Here is a 22,213-nt window from a genome sequence, read left to right as displayed (position 1 = left end):
CAAGTGTAATAGTTAAGAGAGAGAAGAAGAGGGAGACAGGACAGAGAGGATGAAGGAGAGAGAGAGGAGAAGAAGAGGGAGACAGGACAGAGAGGATGAAGGAGAGAGAGGAGAAGAAGAAGAGGGAGACAGGACAGAGAGGATGAAGGAGAGAGAGGAGAAGAAGAGGGAGACAGGACAGAGAGGATGAAGGAGAGAGAGAGGAGAAGAAGAGGGAGACAGGACAGACAGGATGAAGGAGAGAGAGAGAGAAGAAGAGGGAGACAGGACAGAGAGGATGAAGGAGAGAGAGAGAGGGACAAACATGCACAATCATCATACATTACAAACAGGTTGTTGATGTTATCAAGCTGGAACTATTGTGTTTATATTATAGTGAATGTATATATCATCAGTTAATAAATAATAATAATTAAAACAAAGATGAACAACAGAGGCTGCTGCAGGCAGTAAGCATTGGAATGATCAGGGGCCGGACTGCAGGTCAGCATGCAGGTCTGTAGACTGAGAGACCTGCAAAGAGAGAGAGAGAGAGAGAGGGGGGGGGGCACAAAACTAAAGTATGCAGGAGTTGAAAAGTTAAAAAAAATAAATACAACAAAGCAATAACTATACTATAAATATAGTACTATCAACTGTAAAGTAATAATCTTAACCAATACACAAAATACACAAAAGAGAAGATACAAATAATAACAGTATATTATATTATAATATATAATATATAATAATAAGTGCTAGTAATAGTGGTAGACTTTCCCTCCTCTCCACTTCTCTCCTCTCTCTTTTCCCTTTGTAGTGTGTGTGTGTGTGTGTTTGGGGGCAGAGTATCACATGCTAATGCAAGGTGTGGGTACAGTTTGCCCAGCACACGACACATCACACTCGGTCTGTGCTGTGATTTCTGTGTTCCAGAGAAAGCTCGCATCAACGTATTCATTGCCCTCTCAACAGCACCGGCTCCTGCTCTGCCTGCCACAGCAACACTTGTATTGATTTCATGTATCACAATATTAATTAAATTCACTTCGAAAAAAAACTGTAATACCAGTCTAATTGATACAAGGGCAATTAGCCCAGCTGCTAAAAAGCAGCGTGTGACTTTATTGCTTACAAATCATTACCATCTAGCTGACATGGGATTCCATTATGATGATGAATCACATTAATGGATGTTTAAGATGCTTAAGGGGGAAGGATTGGCCTGGTGTTAGGCTGCAATGAACCTTTGCAGTCACCCAGAACTGGGGCTGGCTGGGGAGGGAGGAAAGTACTACCAGAGGTGGAGCAGGAAAACCTCAAAGGTTCCAGGGGAGGGATGTAGGGGGTGTTGAGGCAGAGGAGGCCAGAGCAGCTTACAAGAGCAGTCAGTCTCTCAGAGACATAAGAGCCATAAGCTATGTGACGAGGGTAAGAAGGGGCAGTTAGGAGAGTTTCCATCAGCAGCCCAAGGCCACTTCAAAAAGCCACAGGCTACTGCAGCAGTGGAAGGATTTCCCTGAAGTCTGAACAGAAGTTGCCCGCATTACAGACCTTCAACAAAGGACACTGGCTTCCACACACACTCCTCAGGGGTTAAAGTGGGAGGACATTTGAGAGACAGAGTGACTGAGACACTGGCAGAAAGAGAGAGAAAGGAGAGAGGCAAGAGGGTAGGGTGAGATGGAGTGATGAAGGGGGGTGGAAAAAATAACACTTTGTTTCTCGCACCAATGCACAACAGTGCCCCCCCCCCCCCCCCCCCCCCCACACACACACACGCACACACAAAAACACACACACTTGTACACACAAAGGCAAAGTCAAAGAGAAGTCTTCATACTCAAGGTCAAGTGGTGGATTTAGGACTGAGATTATGTAGAAGGAATACCAGAAGAGACCTGTAGCGAACATCAGGCCTGCTGAAAAACATTCTACAACTCTCAAGCGTATCTTCAACTTTCTATGACAAACTTACAATAAGCAAATGATGCATTCTAGCAGTCTGCACCCATCAGCCTTGGGTCTCTTTTGTTCCATTTTCTTAAATTGTGGATGTTGTCTGTATTAACAAAGGTTATTAATGGGCATGGATGCAAGGATCATTTACATTGTTTTTAGACGTTTGTATCCAAAAAATTCCAAAATTCACAGCGTCCAGAGCTGAAAAATGAAGCCAAAAGATGCATCAGAAACTGTAGTTCTCCCCATGGCCTCTGGGAGCTCGTTTCAAAGTGAGTCCATCCCAATAGACTACAGTTTTAAAATGTTTGTTGTTGTTGTTTACAGCCTAGAACTGTTTTTGGTCTCTGTTGACATTTTCTCTGTCTTGGTCTCTGTTGACAGAGATCCTGAAAAGCTGCTGTGAACAGACTTTACTTCACTGGGGAAAATTAATCAGAGAGCTTTACAAAGATGGGCTGTTCTTTAAATTTTATTAATCTTATTATTATTATATTATTAAATTGTGTTGATACGGAGACAAGCGTGCACAAAATGTGGCTGCTGAAGAGCTCTTATTTTTCTTGCCTGTCAGGGTTGTTGTGTATCCACAGCTTAGCTCTTAATGGACTGACTGTGCTGCACAGAGCATGTAGCATGTAGTGACTTTGGTATGCTCCATATCAAACCAAGTATCATATTAGCAATCTGGTGTGTTGACTTGTGGTTGTGCTAGTAGTTTTTTTTATATAGCCCAGCACTCATCAAGAGGAAATCCACAATTGCAGTTTACGCATGAGCAGTGTCTGTGTCACACCAGGAAACAAAACGCACGGCCATGCATGACCCTTCCTGGTTAAGGTGTCTGTTGTTTACCACTGGGCTAGCCAGCCACTCGATCACACATTAACCCTGGGGCCTGGCTAACGAGCTTTGGCCTGTACTGCTCTCCAGCCTCATTAAGGAAACACTAACCGCAGCGGGATGATGCCTGAGATTGATAATAAACTCTACTTTCTGCCATGCATGCACCCAGACAACTTATAAACCCACACACTCACATCTCATTCAATTAAGACGGTGTGTGAAGGTTAAGATAAGTGTCTGGGGAGGGGGTCAGGTGGAGATAAATAAGACAATTTCCAATCCAGGGTTCAATACCCATTGGGAGAGGTAGTGTGCAGTGAGGCAGGAGCTGAACAAGCCCGAAGGTGCTGAGATCACACCGGCCCCAGCCTGCATTGATAATGCTGGTGTTGTTTCGATATACTAAGCATCATTATGTTATCTTAATTGTGTCCCCAGCATTTTGTGGCTAACAACCTTGTCTTCTCTGCAAAACAAGTAGCCTCCGAGTTACCTGCCTGTCCTCCTCTACTTGTATCAGTGGTCTTTATTTACACAGCAATCACCATCTATTACAGCTTCTGTGGCTTCCCTGGCTGTGAAAAAGAAGCTCAGTGCTTTGGCTAGCTCCTTAGGCTCCTAACAAACATTACTCCTGAGACAAGCTATCCTATATTGACTTTAGAGACTGAGTATTCACCTAGCACACTATGTTAATCTTTTGGACTTTTTCAGCAGACGGGATCAAACTAAGTGGCCTTGGAGATGTTAAAAATGAGCCTGGCTCTCCAAATGGCATATACTTGAGAGGTAATGTGTTTGGTAGTTAAGAGAGCGACAGTGACTTATGCCTCCTCTGTCTTCAGTGAGCCAAGGCGTCTTCCAAATGGACCATCTGGACTGCCTGTTATAGCTCTCAAGCAATACGACTTGACCATCATTTTTTAAAGTGCTTTTGTATTTTTATATGCAGAAAAAAGAAAATTGCTCATTAGAGGGGGAGATTAAGAGCTACAGGGTTAAAAACAGACCAAACGGGCAGGATTTAATGAACTTTTGGAATGTGAAAAGATAAAAATGCTCAAAGCCTGGGCTAGGCAACTCTGCAATGAACAGTGAGGAAGTGGCCCTGACAGCTATCATCCTGTGCAGAAAAATTGCAGTGATTTTAGAAGTCATTTAAAATTCTGACAGCCCAGTTGTGAAATATAGATCTTTGCAGGTATTTTGGAGGTGACTTTTTTCTTTCGGCATTTGTGAAAAGATATTTGGTTTGAATCTGGCTGGCCCCAATTTTGTGCCATCTAATATTAGTATTTGTATTAATTATCTTAAATTAACTGTCAAAGTGCTTAATTGGCATTATTAATGTTGTGTGGCAAAAGCAATGAGTGGTGGCTGAAAAATGAGACAAAATACTTTAGACCTAACTTCATAGTAAGTCATCAAAAGGAGTTAATTACACTAATTAATAAAACTTTGGCAAAGAGACTCATTTAACAAAGCAAGAGCGAAGCATGAGGGTGAAAGGTCTACTGAAATATATTCATCGTCTGGAGAGAAGGATGACTTATCAGCAGTTGCTTCATCCTTGGTCCTGTTAACAGTAAAAGATTTAAATATTATGGAGGTCTGACACTAAATCTAAGAAGTATTTGCCTTTTCTCCTTTAGGTATACTACCAGGACAAACAGACACTTCAAAGTTGGACCAGAAGGCATAAATCAAATACATCCCTGTGGAAAGCATTTAATGGTCACATGGGAAATTACGGAGAGAACATGTCCTCTCACAGGCAGAAGTTCATTTCCATTCATCCATCCAGCTGTGTTGTAGCCTGGCCAGCCATCCTGGTTCTTTTTCTCTTTGATAGTAAGAATTAATCTGGTGTCTGTGGAAATTATGTTGTCAATATTTCTGTGGAAAAGTAAGTGTGCTCCCAATATTTAGCAGAGACCAAAAGGAAATTCTTATATGTATTTTGTGTAATTGTTTGTATGCCTCTGACATCAATGTACTGGCATTTTGTTATGAGAATAATCTGTCTATCACTGGCTAATATATAAAAAATATGTAAATATACATTTGTTTTGTTTCAGTTTAAAGCACAAATACCTTAATTGTCTGTTTTCTTTACAGGATCACTTTTAACACATATTACAAAACACGATTTCATTTTTCATGTTTTAATATTTTTAAAAAGTAAAGTAAAAGTAAAAAGATTTTTTTATATCTTTTTTTGAAAAAGTAAATAATAAAAATGATGAAGTAACAAATGAATTACACATGGTCAAAAGAAGCTTCAGACTGCATTGTTGACAACATTGGGAGCCACAGTGCAAGGATATTGTGAATGACATGGAGTAGAGAAAAGAAAAGAGAAAAGTAAGAACTGTAAAAGTTGAAAAACATGATGAATGTCAGCTCTGCTTTTTTAATTGCACATTGGTTTTGTTCACCGTCTGCTGCCTAAGTTGTACAGATGCTGTTAGTTTGGCCTCAGAATAAATGACAGCTCATCCAGATGAGTGTCAGGTGTTTGAATGAAAATGTGGCCAAGTGAGTAGGGGGAGGTCAGCGCTGACAATATGCTTCACTCTGTCAAGGACAAAAAATAGATATTGTTGTTCTAATAACCCCCATATTGCCATACCTAGTCTGTAAATTATTTAGCTTGATATTGCACTGACCACAGAGGTTTGCTCACAGCAGGCAAAACAGCCTACTCCAAATCAGTGCTGACATGGTTGTGGCTTCCTATGCCATCCTCAGGTTGCTGACATATGTCCTCCAGGTCAAAACATCCTGATTCCACTGTGTTTGCAGAGAGCCAGCAATTAAATATTCATGTTGAGTTGCATAACAGCCGCATCTCACAGTTGTACAGCAGAGCCATTTATCTGGCTGAGGCTGTTCAACTGCTCCCGAGACAAGAACCACAATGACAACCTCTCCCTAGTGGGAACCCCTACAGGAGCTGATAAGCTACAGAGGTACATACAGTGTTAAGGCAAGTTCACCATAAAGCTAATATGTGAACTCCTCTGATGTCTAATGGTTATGACAAACTTGAATCACTTTCCAGAAAACTGAAAAAGAAAAAATAGAAGGAAAGAAAAAAAACTGTAGCAGTAATGTATGAATAAGCAGTGTGAACTCTCTGAAAATTCACTTAATAGATAAAAATGACTCACTCCAGCCCACTAACATTTCACTAACTCACTAATAAAGTCAAACAGTGCAGACCACACTGGCAGAGGTAGAAACTTTTTGAAGGCTCTAGAAATAGTGAAAGATGTGTCTGAGGAAACTAGACTGCCAAGACACTAGATGTATTCTCTAACACTTCAGTTTCCAAGTCTGGAACTGCAGTGTTAGAAGGAACAATTACTGATTAAATTACTGAGCCCTGAAAAAAGAATGGATTGTCAGGTTTCAGACCAATGAAAACACACGTACAGAAAAGACCCCTCCAAACCAAACTGAAGTATGCTAGAGACAACCTGGAGAAAGATTACACAGGCTGGAAGTGTGTCATTTGGTCAGATGAAACGAAAGAAGAGCTCTTTGGTCACAGAGGTGTTGTCTTCATTTGGTGAAGGACAGGAGGGGCGTATAACCCAAAGTATATGGTTCACAATGCTGTGGGGATGATTCAATGCATTTAGAACTGTGAATCTTCATCATCACAATGTAATGTCTATTCTAGTGAAGAACCAAGAACATTACTGACAGACAAATAATTTGGTCTCTCTGCACAAGGTAAGATATTTGCATTTGGAAATGTGTTCAAATTTCATTGCTTTGTTAAACAAAGTGGGAAAAAAGTATTAAGGACAGAACATGTCAAAAAAGAACATTTTCATAGAAGGACTAAGCATTGTTGCTCCAGCTGTAGCTGTCTGTGGAGTACTCGGCACTGCCCACCCCTTCACACTGTATAGAACATTGTGATAGAGTTAGTGACTGCCTATTCCCAGCCTCCTGTGTGGCCCATCTTTCGAGTTTGTTTTCCATTATACTCCAATCCAAACTTCAAGGGATTCAATTTCTGTTGATTTCCGGCCTCTTTCAGCTGCATCTCCAAGACTCTCCCAATAGGGTTTCATGTAACTGTTGTTTGAAGCTGGGTAGCTCATCAGATGTTTGGACCTCAGTGCGTCTGTTAGAGACAACAACACAGCCTCTCTGACTTCATGGCATTTGTGCTATCACATATTGGCATTTTTCTCTTTCCCTTTATTTCATTCCAATTCAGATTTCATTTCAACATTTAAAAAAAAAAAACAGCACAGCCATCATTGGTTCACTGCGAGGGCCAATCATAGCATAGCAAACGATGTTCTTTCATCTGGAGCTTAGACTCCGCTCTGTTGTCTGAGTGACAATGCAAGCAGTCTGGGCCACAGGTACGCTCTGTGTGAGCACATAAAAACACTCAGACTCATGCACATTAAGTCAGTGTGTGGTTATGTGTGTGAAGCTGCAGGGAGGTGTAGGAAAGAGGCAGAATGAGGACTGAAAGCAATCAATTTAACCATTGCACACACAATGTGGTGTTTTTGAATCAGTTGGGAATAATAGGCTTACAAGCTCTAAGCCCATGTCCAAATAGATTTAGGTCTCCACCCCTGGGGGCATGGAGATCATTTAACAAACAGCCCTTGCTCACTAATTCCGGACTACTTAAGCTCTTTATGACACAAATATCCAAATGAATGAAAAATAATTCAAAAAAGCATCAGCTAACCATTTAGAAATAGGCTGATAACTCTTCAGAGGGAGCAGAACAATAACACAGAAAAAGGATGAATAATAGAAAGAGCCCAGTGCTGTGTGATTTGTCTGTTTGGCAGGAATCTGACTCTGCATCCCTCCCACAAGGCGCCATCTCTGGAGACTCAGCTGGTTCAAAGACTTGGAATATGTAATTAATATTCAGACAACACTCTCTGCATCCAGAAACATCTCGCTGCTGGTTAACCTATTGTGAGAGCACCTTGTTTGTTTGTTTGTTTTTGCTAGCTAAACATGGAACAGAGAAAGTTTAGTCTTTTTGCACTTTGAATGTAAGCAAGGTTCTTGAGATTGGTCCAAACCATAAATGGATACCCCGCCCCCTCAAGCCAGTGTCTCCACTCCTTCAGTGCCAACTTAACCGCCAGAAGCTCCCAGTTCATATCATAGTTCTGTTCAGCCGGGGAGACACAGCGGGAGAAGAAGGCGCAGGGATGGAGCTTCCCATCCTTCAACAGGACCACCGCTACCCCAGTCAGAGGCATCTACCTCTACAATAAACTGTCTCAAGGTGTCGGGATGGACTAGGATTGGAGCTGAGGTGAAACTGGTCTTTATTTCTTGGTCTCAGGAGACCAAGTAAAGGGTTTGAGGATGGATGTGACCAGAGGCAAAGCTAGCCAGCTATAGTTTCAACCCTTTGTAAGTTGGCAAAGCCAAGAACCTGCTTGAGCTTTACCTTTTCTGGGTCTGCTCAGATCTGACCTGCTTGGATGATGAAATCCAGGAAACTGACTGTCTGTAAATGGAATTCAAACAAAGCAGTTGAGGAAATGTCATTAAGTAGGTCCTGGAAGACAGCTTGGGCGTTGGTCAACCCAAACGGCATAACTAGATACTCAAAGTGGCCTAGATGAGTGTTAAATGCCTTTTTTTACTCACCCCCCTCACAAATCCAAACCAAGTGATACCCATTTCATACCCAGGTCTAAATTTGTGAACACGCAGACACCTTGAGGAGCTCAACGAAAATGCCAGATAATAAACCAAACAATAAATCCAGCTAAACGGTAAAATAGTGCAGTCCTCAAAATGTCCAATATGATTCATACCTCTGAACTTTACTGATTGTAGAATAAAAGTGGTGAAATAAATAAAATAAAATAAAAGCTTTTGATTTAAGCTGCTAGATTCTGTGTCACATCTCCCACTCATTAATTTGTTGTTGTGTATGTTGAAATTGCAGCCCTTGGTGATTCAGTCTACATTATGAAACTGCCATATGAGCACTAATGCAGTCAGCAGTCTTCCTGTTTATCACTAATGGTAACTTCAGCAAGCTGTTCCTCAGCGCCTTGTGATGACCCACCTCTGCTGTGTGACTAATGCATGGTGTTTGAGTAACACAAGGGCTGCATCAGTTTCCTTCCACTGACACAAACAACCTGTGAGGAGTTGGGATGAATGGACTGTCAACAATACAGACTTGTCTTTGGTATTTAGTTCAAACAGGCCAAAATGCTGCTGATCCCTCTGCAGTCACTAACCTTGTTTTGCTGATGATTGTGGCAGTGGGGGAGGGCAGCATGACAGAGGAGCTGTGCAAACGTTGTGTAAATCAGCTGAAAACTATTGTTCATCTGTGAGCTAGAATATGACACAGCTGGAACACCAAGTGGATGGGGCATTTGACACAAAGAGAATCTGGTGCACACAATTATCTAAGAATTTACAATCTACACATTTCACAAAAACAGAAATACAGTACAAATGGGGTTGGGCCTGCCTCCACCTTTAAGACTAGACTTAAAACCATTTGGTTTATAAAGCATACAGTTAGCCTTAAACATAGTGCGTAGGGCTGATAGGTATAGATGCAGTCACTTGTTGACATGGCCTCAGCCACAGGTATAACAGGTAGGGCCGATAAATTCTTAACTTTTAGCACAGCTATGCTACTATAGGCCTACACTGTCAGGGGACACAAACATGATCCACTGAGCAGTTTCCCTGCCCCGTCAAATCCCCCTCTCACCCTCTTACCTCTCCTCTATTTTCATTAGTCTGGTTCATACTAGTGATTCATGTCATAAACTGTGTTTGCCTTGTCTTGTTTTGTCTTGCTTACATTGAGATGCATTATTCTTTCACACCACATTCACACAGTGGCAGTGGTAAGCTACCAGTGGTAGCCACAGCTCCCCTGGGGGAGACTGACGGAGACGTGGCTGCCAAGGTGCGCCTAAGGCCTCTCCGACCACCGGCGATTCATTCATACGCATTCATACACCAGTGGGTGCACTGGAGGCAATGCAGGTAAAGTGCCTTGCCCAAGGCACACAACAATGACTAGGGAGGAGCTGGGGTCGAACGGCCGACCTTCCGGTTATTGGACAACCCTGCTCTACCACTGAGCCACTGCTGCCCTGTTCTTCATCTTGTTTTAATTGCTATTAAATTACCATTACTATTTAATGTATGATGTTTGTGCATGTTTGTTTTTTCTCTCTCGCTCCTTCATCCTCTCCTGTTCAAGATTTCTTCCTGTTAAAGGGAGTTTTCTTTGCCACTGCTGCTCCTAAGGGCGTTTAGGCATTGGGTCTCTGTGTAGTGCTTCGAGACAATTCTGACTACACTGATAAATACATTATATAAATGAAATTGAATTTTTGTGTTTTTAACACTGTGTGTATATGTGTGTATGATCTGTGTGTTCACATGATGAGAAGTTTTGACTAAATGAAATACAAACAAAAACAACCCAGATTAAATGTTGGCTGCACACAAGCAGAACTCAGTCAGAACTGAGAGAAGATGGCTTTAGCATGCTTCAGAACCAAACACAAAGGAATTCAGGCCAGGCGTCTGGTAACATCAGCATATGCAACAAATTTTCTTCTTGTCCCCATTTAGACTTTGTACAAATGTATTGTCAGGGTGATCGATAACAGCCGCCACAGAGCAGGCCCTTTTGTTTCCACATGGAGAATTGCCCTAACTACCAATTTTAATATGTAAACGTCAGCAAGGATGGATTTTTAATCCAAAGCTTGCAGGGTGGTGGATCAGAGTTGAGGGAGGTCCCAGCATCAATCATGTCAGAGAGTTGGAGGAGAGCAGGCATGACAAATGGCCAGGCTTGCCATCATTCAGCCTTTCCAATAGCAGAAAGAGAGAGGCCAGTCATTTATATACTGCAGCCCAGCATGGAAGAGACAGGCACCGCACACATCCGTCCCTCTTATTATGAATGCTGTTGCAGTCGAGGTTTCTATCCGTGTTAGTAAATGATTTTTGCTGAGCAGCATCCAGACTCCAGGCTTTGTGACACACACAGAGCTGTCTGTAACTTACATCAGCTTGCTGTGCTAGTCCTTTTGCTGAGGCCACCAATAAATGCTGCATCTGTTTTACAGTGAATGTTCCTGGTGTCCCAGCAAGATCATTTCTTCTCTCATTTAAAAAGAGGAGAGAACACAAATCTGAAAATACTCTTTCATGAACTGCCCATTTTTAAGCAGATACATGCTCTGCCAAATATGAAAGGATTAACACATATTTGGCAGAAATTTCTAGTCAGTTGTTCTATGAAAGGATTAACACACAGAACAACTGACTAGACACAGGTAGTGCTGAGATCCATCAATATGTGGCATCATTATCTGAGAGACGGAGAGCATATTTATGTTCTGTAAGGCAGTGTTTCTCCACCTTTTTTGAGCCACGGCACATATTTTACATGTAAAAAAATCCCACGGCGTACCTGAAAAATGTTGAAGAGAACTTTGAACGTCATGTACACTAAACTATTTCAAATGTATTGATAGATGGATAGATACTTCCAGTGTCCAGTAGTTTAGAAAGAACACAATGCCACAACTCACATAAAACAAAACAATAAAAAAATAGCTTAAAAAGTTATTCGGAATACTAGTAATAAATTAACAATACTGCTTATCATTTAAAGTTGCTCTGCTCTTCAGCAACAGAGTACATGGTTGTTTCCCTTTTACCAGATGTGCAAGGCTGCTAGAGTAGTACACAATGCAACCATTTATTTTGGTGTATATGTCAATATTTTATGTTAATGCAACTTCCAAAGAAGTTTTTGGTACTGTACCTCAAATACAATAAACATGTTTTTTTTTTTTTATCACTACAATACCCTGAAATACCTAGGGCCGCAAGCCATAATATCACATTCTGTTCATTCTAAACGAGAAAAGTTTGTATTTTAACAGTATGCATTTCCTCTAACTGCAACCGTTCTGTACATCAAAGTTTGCTGATGATCAGGAATGCATTCTGTACATCTAATAAAGCAGCTCATACCTCTTCAGCCTGAATGCCCCTAACACTGTCAATCACCCAAAGTGGCCAAGGTGTCACTCCTACAGATGTTCACTAACAGCTGAGCCAGAGAAATGGAGAGCCTGACAAAAGGCTCTGTCCGGATGTGCATAAATAGCCAAATCTGCCTGCGGAATGTGCTCCCCTAAAATCTCTCTGAAAATTCTCTGTTTCACTTAACACCAGTCACCGTTTGAGCCACTTTGATTGTGCACTTTTTGTCAGAAATACATTTTTCGTTTCTGTATGCTTCTTTAAAGGTAGATATTTAATTAAATCGAGCATGCAATTTTTGAGCTGTGTGGTTAAAAATTAAGCTATTTAGAAGGCATTCCAAGTTGTAATTGATGGAGTATCTTATTTTATTTACCCAACTGTTCATGTTTTCTGCTATTTTAGGCATTTTAGGGTTGGTAAGGCAGAAGATCTCACAGTCATATTCTCCTGGATAATGGTGATGCAAAATTTATAATAATATCATATAATTTATGAATTAATATCTAAAACTGAAAATCATTCTTGTCCTTGTAAAAGCTTCTGTAATAAATACCATGAAGCCTTACCTAAATCCAACCACAATAATCTTAAGGGGGATAGAAATGAGAGGGAGCATCACAGGTGTAACCAAGAAAATGGACTGATTGGACAGCTCCAAGTCTTTGGTGAAATCACAACATAGCCCTGACTGCTGGAACCTCTCCTGGAGCACACACACACACATTTCAGAACATCAAAATACAGTATAAGCTGGCTAAATGCCCCCTCCCTCTATCTGAATGTGAAACAAAGCTTAGAGCATCTATCTCCCTGTCAGATGCAGTGATTATTTTGGCACAATGCTAGAAAAATGACTTGTGCAGATTTCCGTTAGGTCAACTTATTGTCATTGAAAGGAAAAATAATGCACAAAACGGTGGAGCAATTACCCAATTCCTAGTTATTTTTCATTTTCTTCCCTTTGAACTCATGTCTTTCTCTCCTTGTTTCTCAAGACCAATCAACATATGGTGGGTTTCTTTGAGAATGAGGCCAAGTGTTCTGGCAACTAGAAAGAGGCTCCACATGCACTCACAAACACACACATATGTACCCACTAACACAGATAGAATATATGCACCCTGAGGCACACACAGACACACACAGCCTTTAGATGTACTGGAGAACTGAAAGCAGTAGACGTAAAGGACAAGAAAGCCACTGTAACCTATTTGCAAGGTAAATGCAACCTTGTTACATGGAGAAGCATGAAAAGCAGTACCTTCGTCACATATCACATGAAAAGCATCCATTGTACTACACGAAGACGCTCTTTTTCTCCATTGTGGAAACAAAAAAGTACAGAAGCCTCAGTCTGTGAGCCTTGTTTCAACAGAAGACAAACAGTCTGATTCACTGTCTTATTCATCCAAGTCTGTCGTCCTATCCACCAAAAGAGGAGCACAGAAACCCATCACCTGCTCAAATATGAGGCAGCTTTGAACTAATCAGGCAGAGGGAATCTTTTTAATGTGTTATTATCATGTTATCTCTTTTCTCAGGGAGCAGTATGTCAGACAAATTCTTGCAGCAGATAGTGCTGTCACAGCCTTGAAGTGAGCTAAGAGATAAAGCATTCCTTTATTATTTCTGCATAATGTTTGACTTGTACAGGTAATTATCTGCTAAATAAGGCCGGTGTTTCTGTTTGTCAGGGTGCAACATAGTAATAATAGGCCTTCGTCTGCTCTGCCAGTGAGAAATTAAGACATGGGATCAGGATTATGGTTTTAATGTTCTGCCTCCTTATAGCATTCAGAAAAGCCAGTGTCACTGAGGCAAGGTTTTTGGAAGTAAGCTGTACAAAAACCCTGCCAACATACAAATTCTCAAAGAATCTTCACCTTGTAAATAATCCATTATTATTTTTCCCATTGGGTAAAGATCTAGAGTTACGTCAGCAAAAACAACCAGTTTCCTCACCTCAGGAGAGCACCAGCCAATGGCAGACATGACTCTCTGCTGGCCTGTTAAAACACACTCCAACATCTTCAGTTACCATAGATGATATATCTTACAGGGCTACCTAGCTGAACACTGTGTAAGGGAATAATTGAATAAATCATTTAATTATAGAGGCCCAGTAACCAGCAGGAGGTGTTTGTGTGGCTGAAGATCTTGTTGTTGAATTAAATTGGTCAGTTTATCACCATGTCTCTTTTTATTTATTATCGTAATGTCTCTTGTTTCACAGCACTGTGAATATTAAAGTTTCAAATGAAGCCAGCATTGTAAATTGCTCAGTTTTCATCACATGCTCTAATTCAGAATGTCAGTGATCTTATAAGAGGAGGTTGTAGGATTTTGATGGATCTCAAACATGGTCTTGGTGTCAGTTGGAAATAATTCCTCTGTCTTTCTCTGCTCATCTGCTGATTTTATTGAACTACCTTTGATCTTGACCTTGTCATGCTTGGGGTGGTTCGGGTACAGAGAGCCAGGCACTCACAACCCTAACAGCTTCAGTTTTGCAACAAATTACATTTTTTGTTCCATGTTATTCTTAAAATGTTGATTTATTCTTTATTTTTCTCATATGACTAACACCTGTCCTGTGACTAATGCTAGAGTCTAGTCTCACTGACACAGATGGACAGATGAAGCTCCACACAGGCTGCTGTGTTCTTTAACAGGACCTTTCATTCATCTTCTCACCCCAACCGACTGCCATGATCACTTGTGTGTCATCTGTGTCTGTGACTGTGACAGCTGCTCTAAAGTCCACCACAGTGCATTAAACAGTGTGGGTGTATTTGTATGATTGTTGTTGGACTGCTGTTCTTGTGTAAATGTTGTTTCTCTCATCCAAAGTATGTGCAGTAGCATGTTACATGCATATCTTTTTCTCTGTAACCCAGCTCGCCATTAAAATACATTCACTGACTCATTTAAAAGAGTGTGCAAGCTCTATGCTGAGATGGTCCATGCTGTGCTGGGTTAACTGAGTTTTTACTTTTAAAGAGGAAATGAAACGCTTACTGTACCACATTTTTGCTAGCACAATTTAAAGGATGGATTAAAAAAATAACAAGTGTAAAGGAGTAAAAAAAAAACACAATCTCATGTATAGCGCCACCTTGTCCTAGCAGAGGCTGGGTTGGTGAAATCTCGCTAGCATCAGTCAATCAGAATAAGCAACCAGTGAAAGATTGTCCACTTTCATGCTTTTGGTTTTTCTTTTCTCCTCTCATCATCTGCAATTTAAAATGCTAATTAGATTAGTCACACATTCAAGCATATATAATTCATTATTAAAATAAACTATAGAACTGAGGATTGAGAATTGAGGAATGTATTTATGTATCGTTTTCCTAAATAAGAAATGTATTATATAATGTTAGCTCAGAACAATGGATCAATGGGATTTTTTTCATGTAGTTTTCATGTAGTTTATTGCTGTTTTCTTTTCTTTTTTTAATAATACATACTGCAGCTCCTGAACAAGGTTAAGACTTCCTTTCTCTGTTGCTATTCACAATATGTGTTCTAAGAGCAGATCCAGCAAAATAGGGCTGGAAAATGGTAGTGAAGATGAGTGTGTAATAAGCATAAGTATAAACATAATAAGATAAGTGTGTAAATACAGCTTTAATGAATGAGTAGTCACATTTGACATTGTATTTTTTATCATTGTATTTTTCACTGTATCTTCAAACATTCCTCACAGAATGGTAAGACTTGGATATGGACTCTGTTTATTCTCCTGGATGTATTAACAAGAGGCCTTTTGGTTCTGATTCAAGCCCTAATCAGATTATTGGTGGATTAAAAAGCTTCATGTAAACACTGGGGTGTGACACTACAAACACACACAGCTCGCTCAAAAAACAAAAAAAACATTGCTGGCTGCTGGTTGGCTCATCGTATATACCAGTGGGAAAACACACACACTGAGTAAGACAGAGATATTTTGTCGCTAACCTCCAACAAGAGTTAATGGATTGTTCTGAATATGAGTTTTTTTTTCTTGGAAATATATTTGTGGAATTTAGCTTATATTCAAGCTCTAGACTTTTACATGTCAATAATAAAGCTGCAACAATTGGAAGCAAAACATACAACTAAAATGAGTATGTTCCCAGGACTGGGGAAGAACTGCCCCACCAAACTGGTTTACAGGGGTTACAGAACTAGCAACTAAGGAGAGGGTGTGATGCACACTTTAATAGAGGATTATGTAGTAAATCTAAAAGTCATCCACAGTGTGTGAAGAAATATCACCAATGACGTTCTGTCAAAGAAGTCTATGTATTGTGCTGCAGAGATGTTCCCTGAATTGTCTGCTAAACAGCTAGCCATGGCCCGTACCCTTGTACAATCTCCAAAGGAAGTAAAAGGGAGGAGCAGAAGCAGCACGCTATAGATCGGCCTATATAAAAAATATCTATATCTATACATGCATTTTATATTCAGAACGATACACTAGCTCTTATTTGGTTTGGTTTGCATTGGAGAGTGTTTAATATGCTGATTGTATCTCACAAACATTGAAGTCAGATACAAGATGTTGTTAAATTTAAAGTCAATCACTCAGCTGAATGTATGGATTAATGCACATCTTTGGTTCAGTAATCCATGTGCATTTGTGGTAATGATAAAGCCCTCTGACATCCACAACAGACTGTGAGGGCAGGGTGGATTATTCAGCATTTAGGTAATGTAATAAATGTAAGTGCAGATTAATAATGGGGGCAGTAAGGACAATAATATGGACGCAAAGTGACGCAAAGGCAAGGGAACAAATGAGTCATAGTAGCAGAGGAATTCATCTTTTTGATTGTTAATGGATCATTCAGATGAAGCACAGGCCAACGCAGTGACACTGTGATTTTGTAACACGTTTAGTCCTTTGACATTGACCATACCTATAAAACAAGGACTTTTTGTGTGTCTATCATTTCTCTCAAGAACTGTTAACTCACTCAGTCTGTCAGTCAGCAAACTTCTTTTTATTTCAGTTCCTAGGGTTCGTTCAGCAGCAGACTCATCGACACTGTCACGACCTGGTGTTTATTTATGGTTTTGTTTTCCTTGTTTTGGGTTTTTAGTTTGATCTGTGTTTAGTTATTATTTCCTGTAGTCCTGGTGTTTTGTTTCCCTGGGTTTGTGTTTAGTTGTCTAGTCTTGTCTTGTGTTTCCTGTTTTACTTTGATAGTCCTGTCCCCCCTGTGCATTGTCTTGAGTTTTGCTTCCTGTGTTTTCCCTCCTGTGTTTTCCCTCCTTGGTGATTACCTGCTCCTCCCTCATGTGTCCCACCTGTGTCCAATTGTCCACCCTGATCCCTTTGTATTGAGTCTTTAGCTGTGTCTCATTTCAGGGTCTGCATCCTTAGGAGTGCGCATTTTAAGGCCGCTTACGTCACAAAGCTGCGAGAAGGCTGTCCCAATTTGCCAAAAGTCGAAGGGTCCTTCAAATGCGTCCTCCAAATGCGTCCTCCTTTTGCCTGAATTTGGAGGACGCATCGCTACCATCCTTCGTGGCCTTAAATATCCCACAATGCTTTGCGGACCTACTTTTTGTCCAATAGTACAATGACGGACCAAGCGAGCGGCAGTGGCAGGAGTGCCGAATTCACATTTAAATGTAAGTAACGGGCAGTAGTTCGAGAGTTTTAAAATGCTAGTAGTGACAGCTGCATTAAAAAAATGAGTTTTATATTTACAAACATGACGTCCTGTTGATACGAGGCGCTGTAAACTAAACGTTTTGATTGAATGTTGTTTCTGGACTGTTTACTGTAGTATAGTATAAAGTATAGTTAACGTGAGGAGCAATACTGTCGTTATTATATCAAACGGTCATTCTGCCTGTTGTCATTTTGTTGTAGGAGAAGCAGAGGGAAACAGATGAAACCTGACAACTGATAACGGAGGACGTGAGGCTGGAGAGGGAGGGAGGGAGGGAGAGAGAGAGAGGGAGAGAGAGAGGGAGAGAGGGAGAGAGAGGGAGAGAGAGGAAGAGAGAGAGAGAGGGGGGGAGAGAGAGGGAGGGAGGGAGGGAGAGAGAGGAGAGAGAGAACAGAGAAAGAGCGGACAGACCTCAGCTCATTGAGAGGATGGTGGACAGCAGTGATTTTATGTTCTGTGTTATTTAAACGGTTACTTATTAAATTGTATATTAAATTGTTCTTGTCTCTGTGTTCTTAAACTATTCTGACCTTGTTACATCATGTGTTTTCACCTATTTATAATTGAAGTAAACTTTTGAACAACTTCTCAGTGACCACAGTAAATCATTTATTGTTCTGTTATGTACAATATTTACAAAGACACAGTTTGAACATTTCTAACTATTTACCAGTGGGCATTATGAAAATGTACAGTTTATTATTTATAAAAGATCAGCAGAAAATACTATTCACAAAGAACATATATATAAATGTTTGGCTGAGCAGGAGTCCTTGGTGCTGCTGGACTGGATGATGCCACGGTGAAGACCTTGGAGTCCTCTGGCTGTGAGTGGGACATCATCTGGGGGAGGGGGGTGTCTGTCTCCTCTGTCCACCACATCGTCCATCAGGGTTTGCAGAGCTGACGATCGGCGGCTGCCATGTTACTAAAGATGTTTTTAAAAAGGGCAAAAATAAAAATAACTTTCACAGAGCGGCTTCCAAAGCAGCTTAAACTATGAAAAGCTATAAAATATGTATCCTCACCCTCCAAAGGTGATGATGGTCAGTACACCTCCTCCAGGACAGACAGCTGGTCCTGCAGGGAGCCCCACTCTCCTCCACCCAGCAGTAATTCTCTGGTGTAGTGACAGACCTGATGCTTAATGACACATTAAAGCAGTGCTCTCAGGGTTATTTGCAGTTTTCTTACACATGTAGCTATTTAATTTAAAGTATTCAAATTACAAACAGAACCCTTACAATTGTCTTACAAGTCTTACAATTGAATAAAATATAAATTACATTTAATCATATTTGTCTATCTACTGGTTATATGGCTAGCGTTTGCTCAGTAACTGGTATATTAATTATGATCAATAATATGGTTAAACAGCAGCTTACCGTCACCTCCCCACTGCGCTCTCCCTGCCTGAAGAAAATGAGCCGTCACTGGTTTTGCTGCCGCTGGAGCCGCCTCTCCTCTTCCTCCAACAACAAATAAATATATTAAAAAATTCCAAATGTCTAAATCCACACTGTTGTCCCGTTTGTTGTGTAGTCCATGTTGTGCCGCTGTCGCTGCTTTTGTTTTTCCCGGGGCAAAATTTATGACGTCGTGCCACAATCAGGAAGTGCTTTGAAGGCCAGACCGTCCCATTTACCAACGGTGAGGAGGACGCGGCCTCCTGAGACCGCGTAGGCTGCGTCCTCATGAGACACAGCTTTTGTCCTCCCTGCACTCGGTGCTAGTTCATTTCGTCTCTCGTGGAGTTAGTGTGTCTCGTCCTTGGGGAATGTCTTTGCATCTCGCCTGCCTTGACTTCGTGAATCTCTTGGTAATTATGCTTCGTCATGTTTTGAGTTTTGAACTATAGAGTCTATGCTATGAACCTCGTTTTGCTCCTCTGAGTTTTGCCACGCTATGTATTTTCCTTTGTTTGTATTTTTGCCCTCGTGGCCCTGAAATAAAGGACTGCCGTTTGACTTTACACCGCTCTGTGCCTCTGCATCTGTGTCCTCACCCACCACAACTCCTGACAGAGACAACACCAAAGATCAAAAATGGTAAAAAAATAAGTAAGGATAAAACAAACATGTATGTACAACTGGCATGTGTAAAGAGGCAAAGTACAGAGGAACATGAACAGTATACCAAATACATTCAATGAGTACATATATATATGTTGGTACTGGAAACCATGCAAAAATAACCTCATAGTTCACTGTCTGACTACTCATAGTGTTTCCAATGTTTTCCTTATATCTAAATTTTGCTCTTACAATCTCAGTCTACTTTACACTAGGAGGGTGCATATAAATAAGACCCAAGGAAGTGCAGTGACACATTTCAATTCAATTCAATTCACACTTTACAGAAACACAGAGCCTGAACATTTTGTTGTGCTCAAAACAGTGGTCCCCCAGTCAAAGACAGCTGTATACTTACATTTGAACATACTCTGAAACATATGAGGTGTCCTACCCACATAGCAAGCACAATCTGTCAGGGTTTCAGGTTTGAGCCAGCGCTTTTGTTTTGTGTTTTGTTTTAACTTGTGTCATTTCCTGTTTTATTTTTCCTGTTTTGTTGTTCACTGACTCTCTTCTCGTTTCAGGTGTCTTGACTTCCCCCCTCCTTGTGTTCTCCCCCCTACCGGTGATTACCTGCTCCTCCCTCATGTGTCCCACTTGTGTCCAATTGTCCACCCTGATCCCTTTGTATTTAGTCTCTGTCCTCCCTGCACTCGGCGCTAGTTCGTCTCGTCGCTTTGGGGTTGTGCCTGTGCCTTGCCAGCCTTGACTTCTGAGATCTCCTGGTGACTAAGCCTTGCTTTGGTTTTGTACGTTTGTGAATCCATGCTAAGATCTTCATTTTTGCCATGCTTCGTGTGATCCTTAGTTTGTTGGTATTTTTGGTTTTTGCCCTGCGGGCGTAAAATAAAAGGCTGTATGCTTTACCTGCTCTGCTCTCTGCATCTGTGTCCGCACTGAAACACAACCCTGACACAATCGGCCCAGTTCTGGCTAAACGCTGGCACTGTTGTTCAAGGATCAGGTCGGCTGAAGCACCTGTTTTCTTGAATGGGCCAAAACAGACATGCAGTATTTAAGGCTGACTCTTTGTGTCTTGTTTGGCCCGATTGTGGTTTGCTACACTACATGAAACAGTGTATACACTGTGTATGCACTGCTATATTATTTATTGAATAGAAACAGTATTTTCTAGTACTACAGTATACTAGTAGTAGTAAGTACTATGGATGAGCCAGATGCATTGTTTAAGTTTTATATTTACTTATATTACACCACTGATCCATATTTACATAACAACATCTGTCTGAACCTTTATAAAACATTCATTGATCAGGGATCAATCATTGTCATTTATTTGATCCATATTTCCTTTATTATCTTCAGCGCCTGTTGGCTGCCTTTTTTCCTGCCGGGTTACAGATGAATAAATAGATTGAAACATCAAAAGTAATTCAGCTTTATTTTCTGAAGAGGTAGCCTACATTTACTACACTATGTTTAAGAAAAAAACAAACAGTGCTAGTTAATGTGGGTTACTGACAATAGGAAGAGCTCACAAGGCTGGTAACACTCCCACTATGCTTAGCACACATATTAGGACTGCAGTAGCGTGCCAAGTCTTCAGGTCAGCAGGTCAGTTGCCTTAAGTGGCAGCAGATGGCCGTTGGTTTACATTTAATTAATGTCAAGAACAGAGATAGAGAGAGAGGGTCATGCGAGGCGGACAGATACATACAGTGAGCCAGCGTCACAGCAACCTGATCGATCTGCAACTGGCGACATTTACAAAGAACACTATCATCTCCCAATCTGCCTGACATGCATATTAAAGCTGGATCCATACTCCGCGAGACAAAGACATTTTCCCCCCCTGCAGACGTTACGCCCACAAAATGACGTCATTTTTTGTCTCTGACCGCCCGCTGATCCGCACTCCTGTGCACAGGGCCCGGGCCGAACTTTGTCTTTCAAGGCTGTGCGGCAACCATGCTGTGATTGGTCGGAATTTATTGTGGGCGTGATGAAAGTGGAGAAGCGCAAGAGCCTCTCCAGGTATATAGGTAGGTGTATAAACAGCGCTGATTCAACAGATTTAGATAAGACCATACCGGTTTGCATGATGAGCAATAAAAGAAAGAAAGAAAGGCAAGTCAGGGTGATTTGTCACCAATAACTCCAGACAGCCGTTCACACATACCAGATGGTGACTGTTATTACCATTCTATATACTCCTACATACCCGGGCATAATAGGCTCGTTAACAATGTCTGTATATCTTTGCTATTGTTACTTTTAATGTCGCATCTTCACAGCTCGTCACCGGACAGTTTGAAGTATCGCAGGCACATTGGAACACAGTAGATGTGCAAATGTGGTCATAAAGGCACAAACACTGAATCTTTGCTATTGTTACTTTTAATGTCGCATTTTCACAACTCATCGCCGGACATCTCACGCTGTTGCAGGCACCCTCTCTGTATAATGCCCTCTTGCCATGGCACACGTCCTTGTGGTGTGTTAAAAAACTCAGTAAAGTCTTTCCTTATAGTTTAGTGGGCGGGCCGTATGAGGAGTTCTGCACACACGCGTCTCGCGGAGTATGGTACCTCAGTGCGGAAAAGACCTTTTTTTTGTATCTCTTACCACCCGTGGAGCGCGTTCTCCGCTCTTTGTCTCGCG

Source organism: Parambassis ranga, chromosome 10, assembly GCF_900634625.1.
Source record: "Parambassis ranga chromosome 10, fParRan2.1, whole genome shotgun sequence".
In the NCBI taxonomy this organism is placed as follows: domain Eukaryota; kingdom Metazoa; phylum Chordata; class Actinopteri; family Ambassidae; genus Parambassis; species Parambassis ranga.
This window is presented reverse-complemented; position numbering follows the sequence as displayed.